General features: G+C 38.4%; 1 protein-coding gene across 4 annotated transcripts in view; it reads right to left on the bottom strand.

Annotated features, from left to right (window-relative positions):
* PTPRM (protein tyrosine phosphatase receptor type M) overlaps positions 1-20981 on the bottom strand; it is a 613403-nt gene that overhangs the window by 518041 nt on the left and 74381 nt on the right. The gene's annotated exons all lie outside the window — the stretch shown is intronic.

The following is a 20981-nucleotide window of genomic DNA, read 5'->3' as shown; positions in this document are numbered from 1 at the left end:
TGTCCCTTTGATCATCCCCAAGTTTAAGATCCACAGAAATTGCAAGTAAAATAATTATATGAATTTTATATACCTTGTAAAGATAAAATCAAAGTGTTCTAAAATGAGAGGGAAAATATGTCATTATAACTCCTCTTCAGCAGAGAGAAAAATGTACTGACTCTGCTGTGGAACAGCTAAACCTGGAGTATAAAGATGACAAACAAGATACTACTCAGGTTGAAATAATGATTTGTAGTAGGTGAGGAGACTATTACCCTTGACTATTCCTTTTAAAACTCTTATGAACCATAATTTTCAAGGAGGTATATGTATGTATATTTGTGTGTGCATGTGTATATACACACACCCATATATATTTAGTTTACATCAAGCATATGTATAAACATACATACATAAATACATAACACTAGAAAAACTGTGGAATTTTTATCTTGTCTATAGGGTCTAATTTCCTAAACAACAAAAGGAGACCACTTTTCCCAGAGGATTATCAGGACTAAATAGAACACACACATAGGTAATTTCTTTCTTTTTTTTTTTTTGTTTCACTTAAAAATACTTTATTGATTATGCCATTATAGTTGTCCTTTCTTCATTCCCCTCCATCCCACACACCCCCTTCCCCACCATCCCCCCCTTTAGTTCATGTCCATATTTCACAAGTTCTTTAGATTCTGTATTTCCCATACTATTCTTGCCCTCCCCCTATCTATTTTCTACCTACTGTCTATGCTGCTTATTCTCTATACCTTCTCCCCCCTTATCCTCCTCCCACTCCCCTGTTGCTAACCCTTCATGTGATCTCCATTTCTATGGTTCTGCTCCTGATCTAGCTGTCCTCTTAGTTTGCTTTTGTTTTAGGTGTGGTTGTTACTAACTGCGAGTTTGGTGTCCTTTCACTGTTCATATTTTTTTATCTTCTTTTTCTTAGATAAGTCCCTTTAATATTTCATATAATAAGGGCTTGGTGATGATAAACTCCTTGAATTTGACTTTATCTGAGAAGCACTTTATCTGTCTTTCCATTCTAAATGAAAGCTTTGCTGGAGAGATGTAGGACTTTGGATTTCATGGCTTAGAATACTTCTTTCCAGCCCCTTCTTGCCTGCAAGGTCTCTTTTGAGAAATCAGCTGATAGTCTGATGGGAACTCCGTTGTCGGTGACTTTCCCCTTATCTCTTGCTGCTTCTAGGATTCTCTTATTCATTTTAATCTTGGCTAATGTAATGATGATGTACCTTGGTGTGTTCCTTCTAAATTAATGTGTTTGCTTATGGCTGTCCCCTTCACAGTGTCACTATATGAGGTGAGCTAGTGTTAACACCATTTAACATAAATAGGAACTGTCTCACAGAGCGATTAGGAAGCAGCCTGTCCAGACTTTAGGATGAGCTAGTGGCAAAACCAGAACTTTGGGCGTCTGAGTTTCAGCCCATTTCTCATCCTGCTATAGTCCAACAACCCCGTGCTTCTTTGTGTGCTGTCTGACCATATATGAAAAAACCACCCCCTACCCAACAGTAGAGGGAAATTATGGCAGCTATTTGAAAATGGAACAATTTTTCAAGAGATGAATGTTATCTACGTGTAATATGAAAGCCAAGCCACAAGGGAAGGGTTATCCATGGAACATTTATTCCAGTAATAAGGAAAAACTAAAATGTGATTTTAGAAAGAGTTGGGGACAGAGAAATGGAACAAGTGGTAAGAGAATTCCATTGAAATGACTTGGGTTAGCCAAATACTACAAAATGTAAAAAAAAAAAGCTTGACCAACTCCATAAGACTACTAAAACAGGCTTTTGGTGTTTATAACATTAGTTAAAATTGCACTTGACAGCTCTTAGTAAAACAAGCAGTTTTTTCCCCATATTCAGTCATGTGGGCCTCTGTTACCTACCATATAGCTACCCTGTACACTGAGGCATGGCACGGCCTTCAGGCCAACTCTGAATCCCCAAGACCTAAATTTAGTGTTGCTGCACTGGCAATATCATTTCTTGCAGTGTTTCTATCAATTAAACTTGAGTGACCATGGGTGGCAAACATGACAATATGTGAAGAATGGCAAAAGTCTGTGCTTCCCAAGTCCTGTGAAGTCTAGTTTGGATGCTTAAGTGAAGCTGAAACAGATGAGTCCCTTTTCACACATTGGTATAAACTTAGTAACTTCCTACCATACTGTTCAGGAAATTACCAAAATTCCCTAAAATACTGTTTATCTATCCTCTAATACTTCAATGCTCCATCCCAGCACAAAATGCTCTGTCAGCCTTTTGAGCTGCTAAAAATATAGATAATTCTTTTTAAAAATAGATTTTATTTATTTATTTTTAGAGAGGAGTAAAAGAAGGAGAAAGAGGGGGATAGAAACATCAGTGTGTGGTTGCCTCTTGCGTGTCCCCAACTGAGGACCTGGCCCACAATCCAGACATGTGACCTGACTGGGAATTGAACCAGTCACACCCTGATTCACAAGACAGCACTCAATTCACTGAACCACACCAGGTGGGGGAAAATATACAGAATTATTTATGTTAAGGTAAATGAGACATTCTAAGTTACATATGCAAATGGTTCTAATTTTTATATTCCATTTTTCTTTTTTTCCCTTTTGAGCCAGAATTCAGTCTCTTTTGTTACATGGCATGCTTCTGTAATGCAGATTAGCTCAAATAGGATTAGCAAAACTCGGAGTGACATGCAGATAACACAGTAGTCTCTTTGGTTCAGGTGTGATTTTATTTTTTTGGACATTAAAGTTTTACAGTGATCAGGGGCAATTTTTCTTAAATAAAAGGGTATTCGATAGCTATTAAACAAAGCTCAAGATCCTGCCAGATTGTCTTTGGTTAGTCTAAAAAGTGGCAAGAAGTTTAGTGTTTTCTAGAGCCGTGCCTCTTTCTTCCCTCTTAAGCTGTCTGGGAAACTGCAGGAACAGCTAAAGGAGCTATGGATCTTCTGCGCACCTTCTGAGTGTAAAAGGAAAGAACATGGACTGATGAAGACAAGCCCTGGGTCGTGTTTTTAAGTTGGCAGAGAAGGTGGTCTCCATTAGAAGGGAATGACTTCGAGGACCTGTTAGTAAGGAGCAGGAGGCTGGGGCCCTAGGGTACAGGGCTAAGATGGATTTACCGGGATTCTAAATGCCAGGTGGGAGTTACAGGGTCTGTGTTTTGATTTGATTACAGTTGTTACTGGTTCTATGGCTGCAGAACTGCATAGACTGTGAGTGGTCTGTTCCAATCCCATTTTTCAAACAAGATCTATCATTGTGTGTGACTTTGTGAAATTAGTCAGAGATGTTCCAATTACATGTGTGTAGTATTGGTGGAAAGGTCTGCTCTACCTACACTGTCTTCCTCCTTTACTTGTTCTAGCCCTCAGAAAGCAATCCATCTGGGCTGCCTCCACACTCACGGGCAAGTTATCCTTCTTCCCACTGTCCAGAAACCAACTGAGCCTCACTCTGATGTCCACACACACGACTTCTTAGAGGAAAAGTCTCTCTTCACTGTAAATCTGTTCCTGGGGATGTTTCCCTGAGACGGCCTCCTTTTTTATTCCTCCAGAGTCTCCAAATTGGTATTTCTATGCAGTTCCCACAATCAATGCTTATAGAGGTACCTGGACAATATTTACCATGTAGCATAAGCTCAAATACCATTTGTGATTATCATTATGATTATTTTGTTTCCCCACATCTCCTAAGTGCATGAATTCTCTAAATTTTCTGCAATCCCTTAGCAGTTAGCTCTATCGATGGCCATCTATTCATTTCCCAGCCTTCCTGATCTTATCTCATTTCACCCAAGTGATACTTTTTAAGTTTCTTTTCTTGATGAGAGCATACCACTGGTATTAAAGTATTACAAGACTGAATTAACTGATTATTTATCTCAATTTTGCCCCTACATTTAAGCTTTGGGAAGGGAAGCTTTATTTCAGTGTGACCATGAAAATTTATTTCATGGTTTTAAAGTATAGGATGTAACATTTCAGCCAATAGCATTTTCTGACATAAGTGCACATTCTCTTATAGTGAGTTTACAGAAGAAAGTATGAACATTTATGGTTAGCATAATCTAGCAACCTAGAATCCTCAGGTAAATTCATTGTTGTGCATAAAGAATAGGAGGTGGGAGGGAAGAGATACCTTTTAATTGTTTGAATTTATCACCAATTTGCTATGAAAGTAAAGTCAACTCACCAGATGGATGTTTTAAAAATTCAAAACATTTATATTCAATTTTAGATTAAGTCTGGTTTTTAAAATATCCCTATATGGCTGAATATTTAATTTTCACCTTCCACTTCAATGTTTTGACTGTGAGGAAATGAATTCTCAAAGAGTAATTTGGTCTCCCTTGGTAAGTATTTCCTTACCTCAACGTTTTTCCCCCTACAAAAAAACAATCCAACTGGGCAAATAAATAAAAGAAATCAGAATTCAAATTACCTCAGAAATTCTGTTTGTGTTTTGATCACTAGTATGGAAGAAGAGAAGATAACATCTCGGGCAAATGAGAAAGGTCCACATAATGGAGTGGGCTTCCAAAAGGGCAGTCTTTCCATAAAAACTGGGACGGTTGTTAAGAATAATTATTTTCATCTTTTTAAAAATAAAAACTCTGCTAAGAGAACATGCAATATTCAGATTCTTGAATCTTTGGGTGAATTAAATTCAGCTTAATCACATCCACTGGCAAGTGCTTTTGACTAGACTACTTCTGTCACTGTTTGCAACAGCAGCAATTAGTACGTGTAATTAGTTATTCCCTTCTATCCCACCACTGACGTTTGTACTGGTGCGGTAGAGGCTCTAGCTTTTTAAAGGCTAAGGAAATTGTATGAATTCTCTTCCTACATTGGAGAAACCTTGTGCATACAACAACAACAAAGGGAGTGTTTTCCATCCTCCAGCAGGAAGAAAGAATTATGTGTGTTATTAAGTACTTTGGCTGGAAGAGAAGCAGCATTTTATGAATTTTAAGGCCATTATAAAATTCACCTTTTAAGCCTCTTAGTTTTGATAAAAGCACACAGATCATTTCACTCCCTTTGGCTGTTTCATCTTCATTTTTCCCTCTATGACCTTCACATTTATGAACTCAAGATCCAAAAGCCACATACAGAGTTTGCAAGTTCCCTCTCTGCTATTAGATATCCGACTCTAGTTTACATGTTCACATGTGCTTCTTCTAACCCAGTGAAATATACCACTTGTATCTAGAGCAGTGCTTTTCAAACAATCTATGATGAAGGAGCAGTTTTTTAAATTTCTGATACATCTCAGATCAATCTTATATAAAGCACAATAAACATAGATTTTTTTTAGAAAAAGGAAATAAAATACATGTAAAATGCAAGCACAAATTTGTTATTAGATTAAATAAACATAAAATTACTCTGTCAAATTACTCTAAAAATTTCTAAAGAGTTACTCTCAATTTCTGTACTGGTTATGGACCACTTCTCATCTGCAGACCACACTGAGTGGCATAGCCTTAAAGTTACAAAGGTATGGCATTCTTGGCACTCAAATACATATTTTTTTCTTAACAGTATAAGAGAAACATTGAGACAGGTTAATTGAAAGAAACAAATGTAAAATAAAGGAACTCTATTTCTTAACCAAACACTAATGGCTATAAAGCCAAGGCCTTTGGCTATGATAGAAAGTGGGAGAAGAAAATAAAGATGACGTATAAGAAGCAAGTGGACAAACAGAGAAGAGGCAAACTTGACCATGGTGAGTGAGTGCAATGACAGCACTGAGACTCTGAATTCAGCAAAGAACTGGCTTCCAGGCAAGGAGAAAAGGGAGAGAGCTCAGTAGGCCAGGGCACACAGAATCACGGCACAGCTTGGCTGTGTTTAAGGAAAAGGGGAAAACACAGGAAGGTAAACTGTGTCACCCTGTGCCTAGGCCAGGTGCTCCATATACTCCATCTCATTAACTCTCCCAGACAAGAATGACCTGAAGAAACATAGAGAAAAATTAACTCACCAAAGAGTCCCAATGACAGTATTTGATAAAGGAAAGGGAATTTGAATTTTTTACATATAAGCTCCAAATGCAATTCTCTAAAACCAATATTTTTCAAGTAGTTTGTCCGTATAATACCAAATGTATTGTATCTTGCAACTCAATATACATGTATGTTATATGTGCATACATAACACTTACCCACATATTCAGACACAAACTTTCATGAAAAAATGTGTTACTATACTTCTTACCATGTGCACCTGTATGATATCCATATTCCCTGTTCTACCCTATTTCATTTTGCAACATTAATAAGTAAATGAATGCTGGGTGCAACCCCCAATTGATTCCACAGCCCATGAGTGGTTTAAGGCCATATACTGCAACTCCTCCCCAATAACCCAAACCAATGAGATCTAATGTGTGCTCTGCCCCCTTGGTAAGAAAGCTTTTCATTTTTAATTCATAATTTCAAACTGATCTCATCCCTCAAATAACAAGATACCATGCTGAGTGAAATAAGCCAGGTGTGAAAGACAAATACCATATGACCTCACCTTTAACAGGAAGCTAAACAACAAAACAAACAAGCAAGCAAAATATAACCAAAGATACTGAAATAGAGAACAGCCTGACAGTGACCAGAGGGGAGGGAATTTCAGGGGAAAAGGGGAAGGATTTACAGGAACTAGTATAAAGGACACATGGACAACAACTAAGGGGGGTGGAAATGGGAGGGAGGTGGGGAGCACTGGGGGCATGGGCTGGGATGGGAGTAAAAGACAGAAAACTGTACTTGAACAACAATTAAATAAATTTTTAAAAAAAACAACAATAACCCCCCCAAGATACCAGGTTTCGTCCCTCCTCCTGCTCCCTCAGGCAGTAGTAACAATGGTCCTAAAAATATGTATTTTCTGATGAAAGATCTCATGAAACAGGGAAGATGAAACCTGTGGAGAAATAAATGAACTCAGGCACCAAAGCTCAAAGGGAACAAAGCTTCTGCAGGGAGGTGCCATCATCACTTTAAAAATACTTATTAGCACCCGTTTCAGCCTTAACAAACAGCTGTCTCCAGAGCCACACTGACATTCTGTGGACCAGATGTCACACATCCTTCCTAAACTAATGCCTCTTCTGTGTCCCTTTCAAAAACTTCACCCTACCACAAACAATACTTATTTTGCAATCACTAGAGAATAAAACTCTAATAAAAATTCTGTCTCTTCATCTAAATGTCCTATGACCCTTTCTATTTTGCCCTATGGCTTCTTGTCTTTCTTGTGCATTCTCAATTACCAGGCAAGACCCTTTGTTAGCTGTACTAATTTCTGCCTTGTTCCTACTATGCTCCCGAAAATATAGTAGGAAGACAAAAAATGAGCATCATTCTCGAACACTTTACTCCTAGAGTCCAGCTGGAGCTCTCACTGGGAGAGAGTTGATGGGTTCATCTGACATAGGACTTTCTACAAGTCATACCAGTTAGTACATGAATTCTGCTCTTCTGGAGGAAATTCTGCATCAATCTAAGTGCTATAAAATTATTAACAAGCACAGTTTGTATACCTGAAATGTTCATAAAATTCTTTCTGTAAGACATTTACATTAAATTACCTCTGTCAATTTAGTGACTCACAGCATAACTGAATGGTTATTTTCATTATTTATTATTCACAAAAATACTGAACTGGCCAAAACAGATTCATTCAACTTAACTAATCACTTTTAGCCATGGCAGGGCTCATCTGAGTGTCCACATGTGCTGAGCATTTTGAGAACACAGTAAAACTTGGACCAATTCCTCTAGCAAGAACCTCACCGATTAGCTGGATTTCAAATATTCTGTGTTCAGCACAGATAGAAAATATCACAAAATTAACAAGTCAGATCCATTAAATTTAGCAACATTTACATAACTACAACCTGAAGTATTATAAAATTTGTGATTTTAGAAGTGTCAACTAATAACTCTTCAAAAAGAGTTTTGTGACACAGTTATATGAGACGAAGAAGAAATGAAGAGATTCATGGAAAACTGAAGAAACCCTGGGGGCTCCATTGAGAAAAATAACGTGCTCTCCTTTCATAAGAAAAATGAAGCTTTCGTGAGAACTAACTACATGACAGTGCGTCATCTCAACAAACAGCTTCAGTGACTTAGCTGAAGAATACTGTGTGTTTTATAATTCATAAGTAAAGAATAAACAGAGTAAAGCAAACACATTCTTTTAACTCTCTGATGACACTAATGACTGTATCTTAGGAAATGAGCCACAAGTACAACAATGGAGAGTGACAGGTAGAATGCTTAAAACATTCTTAAGAGACTGATTAATTTCCTATGTCAGAATTTTTATTGCTTGGCATCTTTAGGAACTGGTTCATTTTGTTCTAAATCTCAGAATGACACAAGTCATCACAACATAAGCTTCCGCTTATTTTTTTCCTAAATTACTGTTGATTTCGAGATGATTTCTTCTTCACATATATAACTGGTGATAGTCTACCAGCTAAACTATATCTTGCATTGAAAAATTATATATTTAGCTTCTATATAAAGTATAAACCAAATTTAAACATTTTAATAGTGTATCACTTAGACATTTTTCAGCTTAGCAAAAACAAAACAGTGGTGCCCTGTTATACTGAGTGAAATGAGCCAGGCAGTGAGAGACAAACACCATACAATCTCACCTATAAGTGGAACCTAATCAACAAAACAAACAAGCAAGCGAAATATAAGCAGAGACATTGAAATAATGAACAAACTGACAGTAACCAGAGAGGAGGGGGGAGGGTGATAATGGGGGAAAGAAGGTGAAGGGTTGTCAAGGAACACGTATAAAGGACCCATGGACAAAGCCAAAGGGGGGAAGGAGTGAGGGTGGGTGGAGGAAAGTAGTGGTGGGAAAATGTAAACAACTTGAACAACAATGAAAAAAATAAAAAAGAGGAAAAAAATAAACCATAGTAGAAATAATCAATCAATCAATAAATAAATATAATAATTTCTTCTAAAAACTCCAAGGGTTCTGTTAATGTTCCTAATTGCGAGCTACCCATATCTCTGAGGAAGAAATCACAAATTTTGCTTATAATGTTCCATGAGCCTGGCTGGGGTCAGAAGCCAGAGCCACACAGAGGTTGCACTCCTGGGTCAAAATGCGGAAAGAAGGAATTATCAGAAATGAATTAGGTTATTTTATTAATTTCTTTTCTTGATAGTTTGTTACTGGTATATAAAAATGCAACCAAGTTTTGAGTATTAATTTTGTATCCTGCTACTTCACTGAATTCATTTTCAGTTCTCACAGTTTTTTTGTGGACTCTTTGGGGTTCTCTATATACAGCATCATGTCTTTCCAATTTGCATAATTTTTATTTCATTTTCCTGTCTGACTGTGTGGCTAGGATTTCCAATTCTATGTTGAACAGAAATGGTAAGAGTGAACATCCTTGTTTCATTCCTGATCTTAAGGAAACAATTTTTAGCTTTTCACTGTTGCATACGGTGTTAGGTATGGGTTTGTCATATTTGGTCTTATTATGTTGAGGTATGTTCCCTTTAGTACTGTTACAGGGTACAGCCGGGGGGCCCCCAAAAAAGATTTGGAATGGTGCCCAGAATTCAAAGTGTATAGGAATAATGGAGAGACATATAAGATGTCCTCACCCCTCCCTCCCCCCACAGGTGTGAGTTGGGGGGAAGGGATGCATGGAACAGGAACATGCAGGGCTGTTTTGTACAGCCATAGCCTTGCAGCTAATCCGTGGCATTGTCTTTTAACATATCTATAGCCTTTGGCAGGTCACTTGGATATGTTAAATGGCTGTGGCCAGGCTTGGAGCTAGGGGGATGAAGTCACTTCCCCCAAGATGTACCTGGGGGCAGGTCCCCCAAGTTATAGCGCCTGCGTGGGAGCTTAGAGAAGATTGGCTCTAGGACATGGGGCCATACCTGCCCAGACTAATGACGGCAGCCTAGTAAATTTGTAATAATACAGAAATACTGGCAGGTGTAACTGATTTGGGGAGGAGTCGGAAATAGGGGTACAGAGGTAGATGGGTGCGAGGATTTAAAAGCCAGACACAGCAGCCATTGAGTGAGAGAGCCACGCGGTTTCAGCAGAGTGAGGGTCCCCTCTTGGTGAGGTGAAAGAGGGAGCCATGTATTTTTGGCAGAGTGTGGACCCCCTCTTTCCAGGTGAAAGGGAAAAACCACGCAGCTTTGCCAGAATGGAGATCCCTGCAGCCAGGTGAAGAAGAAAGTCACATGCTTTTGGTGGAGTGCGGACCCCTGCAGCTTTGGTAGAAGAGGCCCACGTGGCTTTGGTGTGCCCCCTTTGGCCTCGGGGCCTGGAAAGCAGGAGAGACTTTGACTAGAACTTGGAAGAAAGAACTCTTGCCAGTGGACCGGGAGAAGGTGCCATATGATTTTTGGATTAACTGGAGAGATCCTGCCTACATGGTGATACAGCTGATGGTGCCATCAGCCTAAAACACAGACGTGTGCTCTTTTCCTGATTTACGGTACCCGGAGTTGGGACAGTGGGAGAAGGGAGCTGTGTGGGTGTAGGTGTATACCCTAAAGGACTTTGATATTTTAGTGGAGGCATTAAGCCTAAATAGCATTAAATAAACATTGTTTCCTTTTCACAAATCTCTGGCATTGAGAGATGTCTTTCCAATTGGCAGCGGACAGAAGAGCCCAGTAGATTTCAGTATTATGTCCTTGGGAGGGGCCCCTGTTATGTAGCAATATTTGGCATCCGTAGGTGGGCCAAATATTGTATTGCCCCCCCTCCGACCTCTCGTTCTGCAACAGTACCACTTTGCCGAGAGTTGTAATCATAAATGGATGCTCATCAGTATTTTTAGGTGTGTCTCCTCGAGCAAGGAAAACAAAGAAAAATATATAAATGGGACTAGATTAACCTAAAAAGCTTTTGCATAGAAAAGAAAACCATCAACAAAACAAAAAGACAATCAACTAAATGGGAGAAGATATTTGCCAATGACACATCCAGTAAGGTGTTAATACCCCAAATATACAAGAAACTCACACAATGTAGCACAAAAAGATAAATGATCTGATTAAAAAATGATCAGAGGACCTGAAAGACACTTCTCCAAAGAAGCATGTAGATGGCTAACAGACATAGGAAAAGATACTCAATGTCACTAATCATCAGAGAAATGAATATTAAAAAAAAACACAGTGAGATATCAGCTCATACCTGTTAGAATGACTACCGTGAATAAATCAACAAACAACACGTGTTGGAGAGGATGTGGAGAAAGTAGAACCCTCCTGCACTATTGGAGGCATGCAGTGGTGCAGCCACGGTGGAAAGTAGTATGGACTTTCCTCACAAAATTAAAAATGAAATTATGCCCTGGCTGTGATCCAAAGGGTTGCCAGTTTGATACCCAGTCAGGGCATATGCCTGGGTTGTGAGCCAGGTCCCCAGTGGGGGCCATGGGAGAGCCAACCACACACTGATATTTCTCTCCCTCTCTTTCTCCCTCCCTTCTCCTCTCCCTAAAAATAAATAAAATTTAAAAAATAAATTTAAAAAATAAAATAAAATTATTATATGAATTAGCAATCCCAGTTTAGGGTCTTTATTTGAGGAAATTGAAAACACTAATTCAAATATATATATATATATATATGCACCCCTGTGTTCATTGCAGTATTATTTACAATAGCCAAGATATAGAAGTAACCAAAGCACCTACCAGTAGATCAGATGATTAAAAGAAAAAAGCTGTAATACATATATACAATGAAATATTACCTGGCCATAAAAAAGAATGAAATATTACCATCTGCAACAACACGGATGGAACCAGAGGGAATTATGCTAAGTAAAATAAGTCAGACAGAGAAGAACAAATACTATATAGTTTCACTTATATGTGAAATCTAAAAAAACAAACAAACAAAAAAAACAGAAACAGACTCATGGAGAGCAAACTGATGGTTGCCAGGTGAGAGGGAGGTTGGGGGCTGGGTGACAAAGGAGAACAGATCACGAATTACAAATTGGCAGTTAAGAAATAGTCATGGGCAGTAAAGTACAACATAGGGAATATAATCCATAATATTGTAATACTAATTATATATGGGGTCAGCAGGGGTACTAGACTTACTTGGATCACTTCATAAATTATATAAATGTCTAAGCACCGTGCTGTATACCTGAAACTAATATAACATTGAATGTCAACTGTAATCAAAAAATAAAAAAAGTAAAATGACCAAGTTTTTATTTTATATAAAAGAAAACAAGGTTAATCAGTAAGGGAAACTAAACTGATCCCTATATTAAATTAATGATATAATACAGCATCAAATTTATTAATGTTCAAAGTAGTCTAGAATTTAAGGAATCTATTGGATTAGTTAATCAGAAAATGATTCAAGATACAAATAAATAATTAGCAAATGGTCTGAAAAGGCAATTTGTGTTAACGAGCATACAATTAGTAAAGAGATGCTTGGGAAAATATTCACCTTCACCACTAAATCAAGTCATTTAAATTAAAGCAAACATCAGGTATAGTTTTAAACATGAGTACATTTCTTAAATATCTAAAACTTTCAAAACCAAACATTTGTGAGGTTGTGGCAAAATTCCTTCATGCGTTCGAGAGGGAAGCATGACAATTCATTACAGCACTTAATAGTAAAGACCATAAAGAGAATCATGCTCTTTGCCACTCTACAGTAGGCTGGGACAGTAATCTCACCTACAAATCACTCTAAAACGTATCAATTCACCTGTCAGATAATAAAAGAAGAATGCCTACTTTGAAAGATCTGAGGGCTCCAAGGATGAGAGTGGGGGAGCACGCATCGTGGTGGGGGGCAGGACACAGGCTCCTGGAGCCCAGTGAGGAGAGCGGGGCTCTGCCGCCAGGCAGCCTGTTTTTGCTTCTTGACACAGGTATTTATTGAAAGTGGGTATAAAATTGTGCCCATTTCAAAGAGGCTACTGCAGAACGCTTCTTAGAAGACTGCCTGGCACATTGTAGCATGTGTCAAAGTTAAGATTTGGTGCTGGTTGTTATCCAAATGTATTTGGCCTTAGCTTTAGGAAAGAGAAATAGTTGAATGCCCACATCTAGGTAATTTCTGGAAACCCTATAGTTATATGTATCAATAATAATGTAATTATGAAGGCTACTGATATCCATATCTATTCAGCATAACAAGGCCAGTAATCCAAACCAGGTATGTTATTTGCATTTATTTAAATATATGAAGACTAATTTTCAGATACTATACATTATCATTCTAGAGTCAACTAAGGGTGAAAAATCTAATGTGATTAAATGTTAAAAATTTACTGAGTCCATTGAATTATGAATGTACTTTTTAATTACAAGAGTAAAATGATATAATAATTCATGGTGATTGTGAAAGCTGTTAATTGTAGTTACAAAATTATTTAACACTTTAAAGTAGTTTAATAGATAAATATACCGAGTACTAATATGAGGAGTAATGCCACTTCTGGCCAAGACACAGTCACATCAATGATAAATGGTCAGTGGTTCACACAAAGTGGTCCAGTGACTTCAGAAAATAGCAGATGGGGAAGTGTGAAAGTGGGTGTGAGCTTAGAGGAAGCGGTCGCTCAACCTTCTCTGCTCCAAGCATGGCCCACCATTATGACTTCCTGTGCATGTCAGTAGTGCTGTTGCTGTCACTGCACCTTTACTAACTATCTGCTATGTGCCACTCTCTATTAAGTGCTTTATTTCTCTTCCTTTATTTGATCTACCTTAAGAACCCACTGGGAAATGTAATATGATCATTTCAAAAAAGGGTTAAAAATCTTCCCCAAAGTCACACAGAAAAATAGAAGTTTAATCCAATCAACCTCATTCTAGGGTTAATGTTATAACCCAACATATAATCAAGATTTCATAACACATCACAAAGGCAGATAATCAAATATTTGTGGAATATACTCTCTAGAGAACATTAAAAATAGAGGAACAAAAAATACACTAGAAGCTATTAGGGTCATATTCAGCTTTGAATTACAACTTCTTAAAAATTAGTTTATTCTCAATTACAGAGCTATTCTATTAAGAATAAAAAATTGAAACCCACCATGCTTAAGACAACAGTGTGGAACCAAAGTTAGTTTTGTTATTTTATCTCAAGTAAACAAAATAGTTAGTGACAACATACAAGATAAGAAGATTAGAATAAATCTATTTCTTTAAAAACTACCAAGGTCACTGAAAAACATGAATTTTAAATGAGACATTTAATATAGTATAAACAGTCAGATCAACTCCTGGATCTCTCCAGAAGCCCAGAGGATATCGTTAATTCTTGTTGATTACTAATGCAGTAAAATGATGTAACACTCATGTGGCTTCTCTTTAAAAAGTGCAATTTAAGGTCAAATTATTGAAAAACAGATGTCCTATTCCCATAGCTTACACAAGCCTAGAGAAGACAAACATCCCCCTCTCAGTGTTGTGTAACCTGGGGGCTAGAAACGTTTGGGATGAATTGTAGAGGCGCTTGGTGGTGCTAAGTGAACTGCGTTTTCTTCCTCAGCAAGGACCGCTCCTTTCACGTGTTTTTGTCAGGAGACACCACCAGCATCATTCCCAACATTCATTACTATACAATTAAAACATTCATGGCTGCCAGTAATGAAATGGGAAGAAGTGTAGAAAAAAATATACTGATCATTGCAGGTATTTTTAACAAACACTAATTTCTCTTTCATTTAACCAACATTTTGGTGAATAACTCATACAAAGCATTGCTCTCAATCCTCATGAAGAACAGACCATGTAGACAAAAACATACTGAATAGAACTACAAGGCAATATAAGTATAAATGCATAATCATATAATTTTTTATGTTAACACACAAGGGGAATATTAGGACTTGTAGACCAATCTAGGGCAGTGATATTGGAGAAGTGAGGAAAAATAAAAGGGAGATGTCGAGTTACAACTGAATAATTTTATGTCTAAATAGATACTGAAAGGCTAGGAAGCTGATGGTGTCCAATATGATTTTCAGCTGAAATGATGAAGAAGAACAGTGATTCAGTATTATTCTGGCAACTGAATTCTACCTGACAAAAAAGCAGCACAGTAAATATTTTATGTACTTCTATACCCCCAATCTGGCACGCTACTTGGCATATGGCAGGCACTCACTTAGCTGCTGAATTAAGTACCCTTTATGCATTAGAAACAAGAAATGGCAATGAATGTATTTTAAAATCACTTTATATATCTTACTGGTAGGGTTATTTTTTCACTAATTCTTCTTTATCATTTATATAATTAACACATTAGGAAGAAAGAGTAACTGTATGTATTTTGCAAGTACCTCCATGATACATTCCAAATTTCTAAGCAAGTCATTCACGGTCTTATCAGCCTATAATTACATCCTTATCTTCTCTTATAGCTTAAATCTGTAAACATGTATGGAGTGACTACTGTGTGCCAGGGACTGCTGCAGGCACCAATGATTCAAAATTGAGTAAGACTCAAGCCCCATCTTAATTCTAGTGAGGTATGCCTGTAATTACACTGTAATGGTGTGAGCAGTGATAGAGCTATTCCAACAGTCACTTAGGGCATAGAGAAGGGGCACTAAAGCTAGCTCAGGGAGGCGGATGTCACTGATGACTCTTTGGAGGAAGTGATCTGTAGGCTGAGTCTCCCAGGATGAGTAATTAGTCAGGCCAGCAGTGGAAGGAAAATGGATTAGGGGTTTATCATTTGTTTATTCAGAAAACATTTATGAGGTAACAGACCCATTGGGCATAATGTAGTCTGTTGGGAACTGCCCTGCCTGGTTTCAGAAGCTGTAACCCCCCATGGCTAAGGCTGAGTGAGAGATCTTAGGACCCTAAGCCACTAATGAGATAAAGCTTATCTCCCTGTCAGGGGCACTGACTCTGCCCCCTTTACTTCACCCTACTTGGCCCCAAGCCTGACTGGTTAGGCAATGACAGGTAAGATTCCTCAAGGGAGGGATGGCCTAAGACAGGCATGGTCACAAGGGGCTACAGCAAAAGGGGGTGATAGACCCTCGCCCCTCAGCTTTGACATAGCCTGAGTCCTCATTCTCTCTACGTGAAGTCTCCTAATCTCTTGATTGCCTTACTTCCTCTGCCTGACTTAAGACTGAAACAATGACAGAGGGTGATGCAGCCCTGTGCTGGAAAGGGTGGGTTCCTCGGGGTGATCAGGCCTAAGAAAGAATGCATAAAATCCTATGAAACCTGCTTTGCTAAGAATGCCCTCAGTTTTCTGATAAGGGTCTAAGCATGAAATGAGTTTGTTTCCCCAAAGTTTTATAGTCCTTTAGCTATCAGACCCTGACTCAGAATAAGCTCTGGTAGTTCTTTATACATTATGCATTGTTTGATCCTTACTGCTTGACAATGATCTATGAGCTTTACCTATATTCCTTGCAAATTGAACCCAATAAAAGCCCATTAAAGGAAAAGGCTCTTGGCCCTTCTCCTTTGAGAGATTGGCCATCTTTCTTCCCCAAGCAGATCATGTCTTGGTAGACTTACTCTCACCTGTGGCAGCTGGGGGGGGGGGCCCTGCAGGCAGAGCTCCCACACAGTAGACAGGTTCATAGTCCTGCAGATGCTTCAAGTCTAGCAGGGTAAGCACCACATAATCAAAAAATTAGAATACAAAGTTAGAAGTGTATGTCAGAGACCTACAGAAGCACTAAGAGAAGCACTGCAGAAAAGAGAAGTTAATGCAACTTTAGAATTATTATCAGGGTAAATTAAGAAGTAAACTGGTCTGTCACTGAGAAATTTTAAAGCCCCACACAAATACAAGGATGGAGGAATACTTGTGCTTTGCTTTATTCACTGTGCAAACTTTAGAAGGATTAACCAGTCCTCGACAACTGAAATCGAGAGGTGATTTGACTGCATGAAGAGCAGCACTTCCAACAGCTGCTTTAGGAATCACAGTATGTCTAGGAGACCAACTGAGCTCTTCCAGAACTATTAAAATGCTTTATACTTTACAGCTTGATGATTTGCTTTTATAAAACTTCTTTCAAGAGCTGCACTGCTGCCATAAGTGGTCTTCCAGGGAGTTGAACTCCCACTTGGCACACAAACAGGTCAGATACTTTAAAACTAACCATAACTGTGAGGGGTTTGAAAGCTACTTTACCCCCGTGAGAGTTAACTGCCAGAGATGCAGTTCTTCCAGAGGGCATTTTAGAGAGCATCTTTAAACCTTTTCATTAGGTGAAATTACTTCCACACTCAGAGGAGAAAACTGAACTAGCAACAAAGAATACTTAAAAGTTGTTCAGAAAAAAATAACATTTTTGTAATATTTTAAAATAAAAATCAGTTTGTTTAATATTTAGTTATCTATCAGACTGAATATTTGTTGGTAGGCAGTGAAATAAAGAAGTAAGAGGATGGGGTACTATCTGTTTAGAATTCAGTTATTTAGCAGCAACATGAAGAGTTAAGTCCTAGAGAATAAGTACACAGAAAAAAACCCAAAACAAATAAACCAGAAACAAAACATAACAAACACAAATCCCCTGAACAGCCAAACGGAATTTCCCAAGTCCATTAACTTAATCAGATGAATCAGATGACTACTTCACATACACACAAAAATCAAGTTACCTGGTTTCTGAATCTTCAAAAATGTACAAGAAAGGAAGGGATTACTAAAAGCAAACGACAATGAGGAAACTGAGCTGCCAAAAGGTAAGACACTATAAAATATAAAAGACAGTCGAGACAAGTCAAGCACCACAGTTGTGGGTACATACATGTATGCCACTACTCTGAAGCAGTACTAATAAGAAAACCTTTGTAATTCTTCACAAGGACCTTCACTGACTACCAACACATCAGCTTATGCTCTGCAAAGCATAAGACTTCAGAATGATTTATGTCCAGTAGAGTTCGGGATGATTTTCATCTACAAGTGGTGAAACAACTCCTGGTAATAAAGAAGGTCCATTGTCAGCCATCTTGAAAATTCTCCAGACAAACTTCATGCTAAGGATAGCCAAGCTGTATTGTCATTTCAACTTCGGTTTCCCTTTCAATCCGAGGACATTAGCTTTCATGATGACATGGCAAAGATTAACCTGCACATGGCCCAATCTCTAGTCCTTGGGAAGACACTAAACCCTTAGCTTTTAGAATATTCCTGATGTTAGCTCTAACTAGGAACATATTGAACAACTGCACACGGTCTGATACCAAGTCAGCTGACATTCATGGGCCCAGAGGTCCTCCAGCTGCTCATGAGTCCTTTTAGTTCTTGGGGACTCACCCAGACAAACAACCTCACAAGGGTGTCCAGAAAGTTTCCTACTGAAAACTAACTTACTAAATAGAATATGGAGTATTAACTAGTTTCATCGTGCTTTGAAGAGCTCTAGACAAAAGGCTCAAAGTAAAAGTTTATTCTCCCTTCTAGATTGCTGCAAGTCATCTGGTCCCAAGAGTTGCCTATAAATGCTCCATTACTGATATCAAAATGCTGGAGGTTGCTAAAATCTGACATTTAAAAGAGTCCCAGACACAGGGTGAAAACTCCTGATGAAAAGCAACTTACTTCCTATCAACAAATTAAAGAATGCCAGACAGGGTGGCTGCTTTATTCTTTAAGGAAATAAAGTCATAAATCCAATCTTAAACTGGATTTAGAGCATATATTACTTTTATTAAAAAAGAATGCCAAGAAATACCATTTGCTTTTTCCATCATAACTTTTGACTGGGAAGGTTTTATTGAAAGACTCTGCACATTTCATTTTGGAGTAATCTGTTAACCACTAACATATAAAATGCTAACATTTTTGTTGGCAAATGCATAGACCATCTTTACACTGAGCATATAGACTGTTATAGAATGGCACCTACAGTTTATCATTGATATGATAAAATAATATACCTGGTCTCTGTCCCTGGTTCTTGGTACAGAGCTTCAAAAACTCTTAGAATTTCCTGACAGCAGTGTGTTTGTGATATTAATGAGTTGACTCAGGGAGGGACCCCTAGATAGGTTCTAGATGGAGGCTGGTCACCAGAACAGCAAACCACCTGACTAAAGGGTTGATGTTTTCAGAGAGATTGGCAACTGAGTTCAATCTCACAGCCAATGGTTTAATCAGTCCTTCGTATGTAACAAAACCTCCATTAAAAGTCTGGACACCAAAGCTCACTGGAGCTTCCCAGTTGCTAAACACAGTGATGTGCTTGGAAGTGGCATGCTGGATCCTACGAGCACAGGACATGGAAGTCCCCCACATTGCCCCCAAACGTTGCCCTAGCACTTTTTCATTTGGCTTTTCCTGAGTTATATCCTTCATAATAAAACTAATTGTAAGAACAACTGTGTGTGTATGTGTGTGTGTGTTCTGTGAGTCATTCTAAGAATTACTGAACCTAAAGAGGGATCCTGGGAGTCCTCAAGTTTGTAGCCAAGTTGAACACAAATGTAGGTGACCTGGGGACCCTACTTACAGCTAGTCTCTGAGTTAAAGCCAGTCTTTTTGGGGGGTGGATTGGTTTTTTTACCTGTGGGATCTGATGTTAAAACTGTGGGTCGCTGGTGTCGGAATCAAAGGATTTTGCCCCTAATCTGTGAGTCTGTGCTAACTTGGGGAAGTCAGAGCCAGTGTGAACTTAATTGTAGGGTACCTGGCTGGCGTTAGAGAGTTGGTGTTAGTATGTAATAAGCAGGCCCTCTTTCCTAGCTCCTATTTTTCTGTGGCCATTCATTCTCCTCAAGTTACAATATGAACCACTGCAGTATTCCCCAAGTGTCCTGCTCACACGTCTACAAGATTTTGCACACATCATTCTGCAACATTCTTCTTGTTCTATGTGAGACAAACTCTCTTCCTTTAAAACTCAGCTGAAGGGCCAAACATATTTCCACTTCATATAGATAGAAAAGTTATTTATGCTTGAGATGAATGAACAAAGAAAAAAGAAGCACCTTTTGTACAGTATTCTATTTTCCCAACCTAGCTCCAGCTTCTGCTAGTCCTCCTTCACATGTTCTGTTCCATCAACAAAAACTCTTTGTCATTACCTAACATGCTACACCTCCAAAGCCATGTATATCTTGTTCCTTCTTCCAGTTCTACCCTAATACTGCTGAAGAATGCCTATTCTTTCCTTACAGCACCCTCTGGATGATTCTCATGGAGTCTTATGGGTCATCTTTTCTTCCCACTTGGCACCACACAGTTCCCACAACAGCCCTCACTAGCACTTACCATCTCACATTGCTTGTCTGTATGCCTTAAAGGCACAGGACTTGTCTTTCACCATCTCTATTGGCCACATTGCCAAGAATATAGGACAGGTGGAGAAATCACTGAATGAATGACATTGAAGTCTCTTAGCTTGTTCCCTAGCCATGGGTAGTGCTAAAACCATAATCAGCTGAAACCCACATCCCTCTGTTCCAGGCCCAGCTTGTCGCAAAGTTATCATACAACCCTGAACAAATCTGGGCCTGGATATTAGGATAATAATCCGAAGTCTCCCTTAAGTGTGTATGTATAGATATATACAACTAGTAGAGAAGTCAAATAATTATGACATAAGTAAATCAAGAGTTAGAAACAATTTCTCTTGTCTGTGAGATTTTAAGTAAAAGAGTTCATAAAATCATAGCCATGAAATGTTACCAGTTGTAGGATAACCAAAATATCAGTTGTACTTAAACCATAGAATGCATGCAATAAATATTTGCATGAGAACATGCTCAGAGAAATCAGAACTCCTAAAAAAGCCATTGGTTTAACAATTGCTCCTTACTGGCCATTTTAGGAAGTAAGTATAATTTCTTACCTAGGGTAGCTTAAAAATCTAAAACAACATAAAGCCTCATCATATATCTACCCATATAAAACCATTTCAAACCCACAAGCACTTACATAAACAGGTGGTGA

Source organism: Artibeus jamaicensis, unplaced genomic scaffold (assembly GCF_021234435.1).
Source record: "Artibeus jamaicensis isolate MK-2021 breed Jamaican fruit bat unplaced genomic scaffold, CSHL_Jam_final contig_864, whole genome shotgun sequence".
NCBI classification, from domain to species: domain Eukaryota; kingdom Metazoa; phylum Chordata; class Mammalia; order Chiroptera; family Phyllostomidae; genus Artibeus; species Artibeus jamaicensis.
This window is presented reverse-complemented; position numbering and strand designations above follow the sequence as displayed.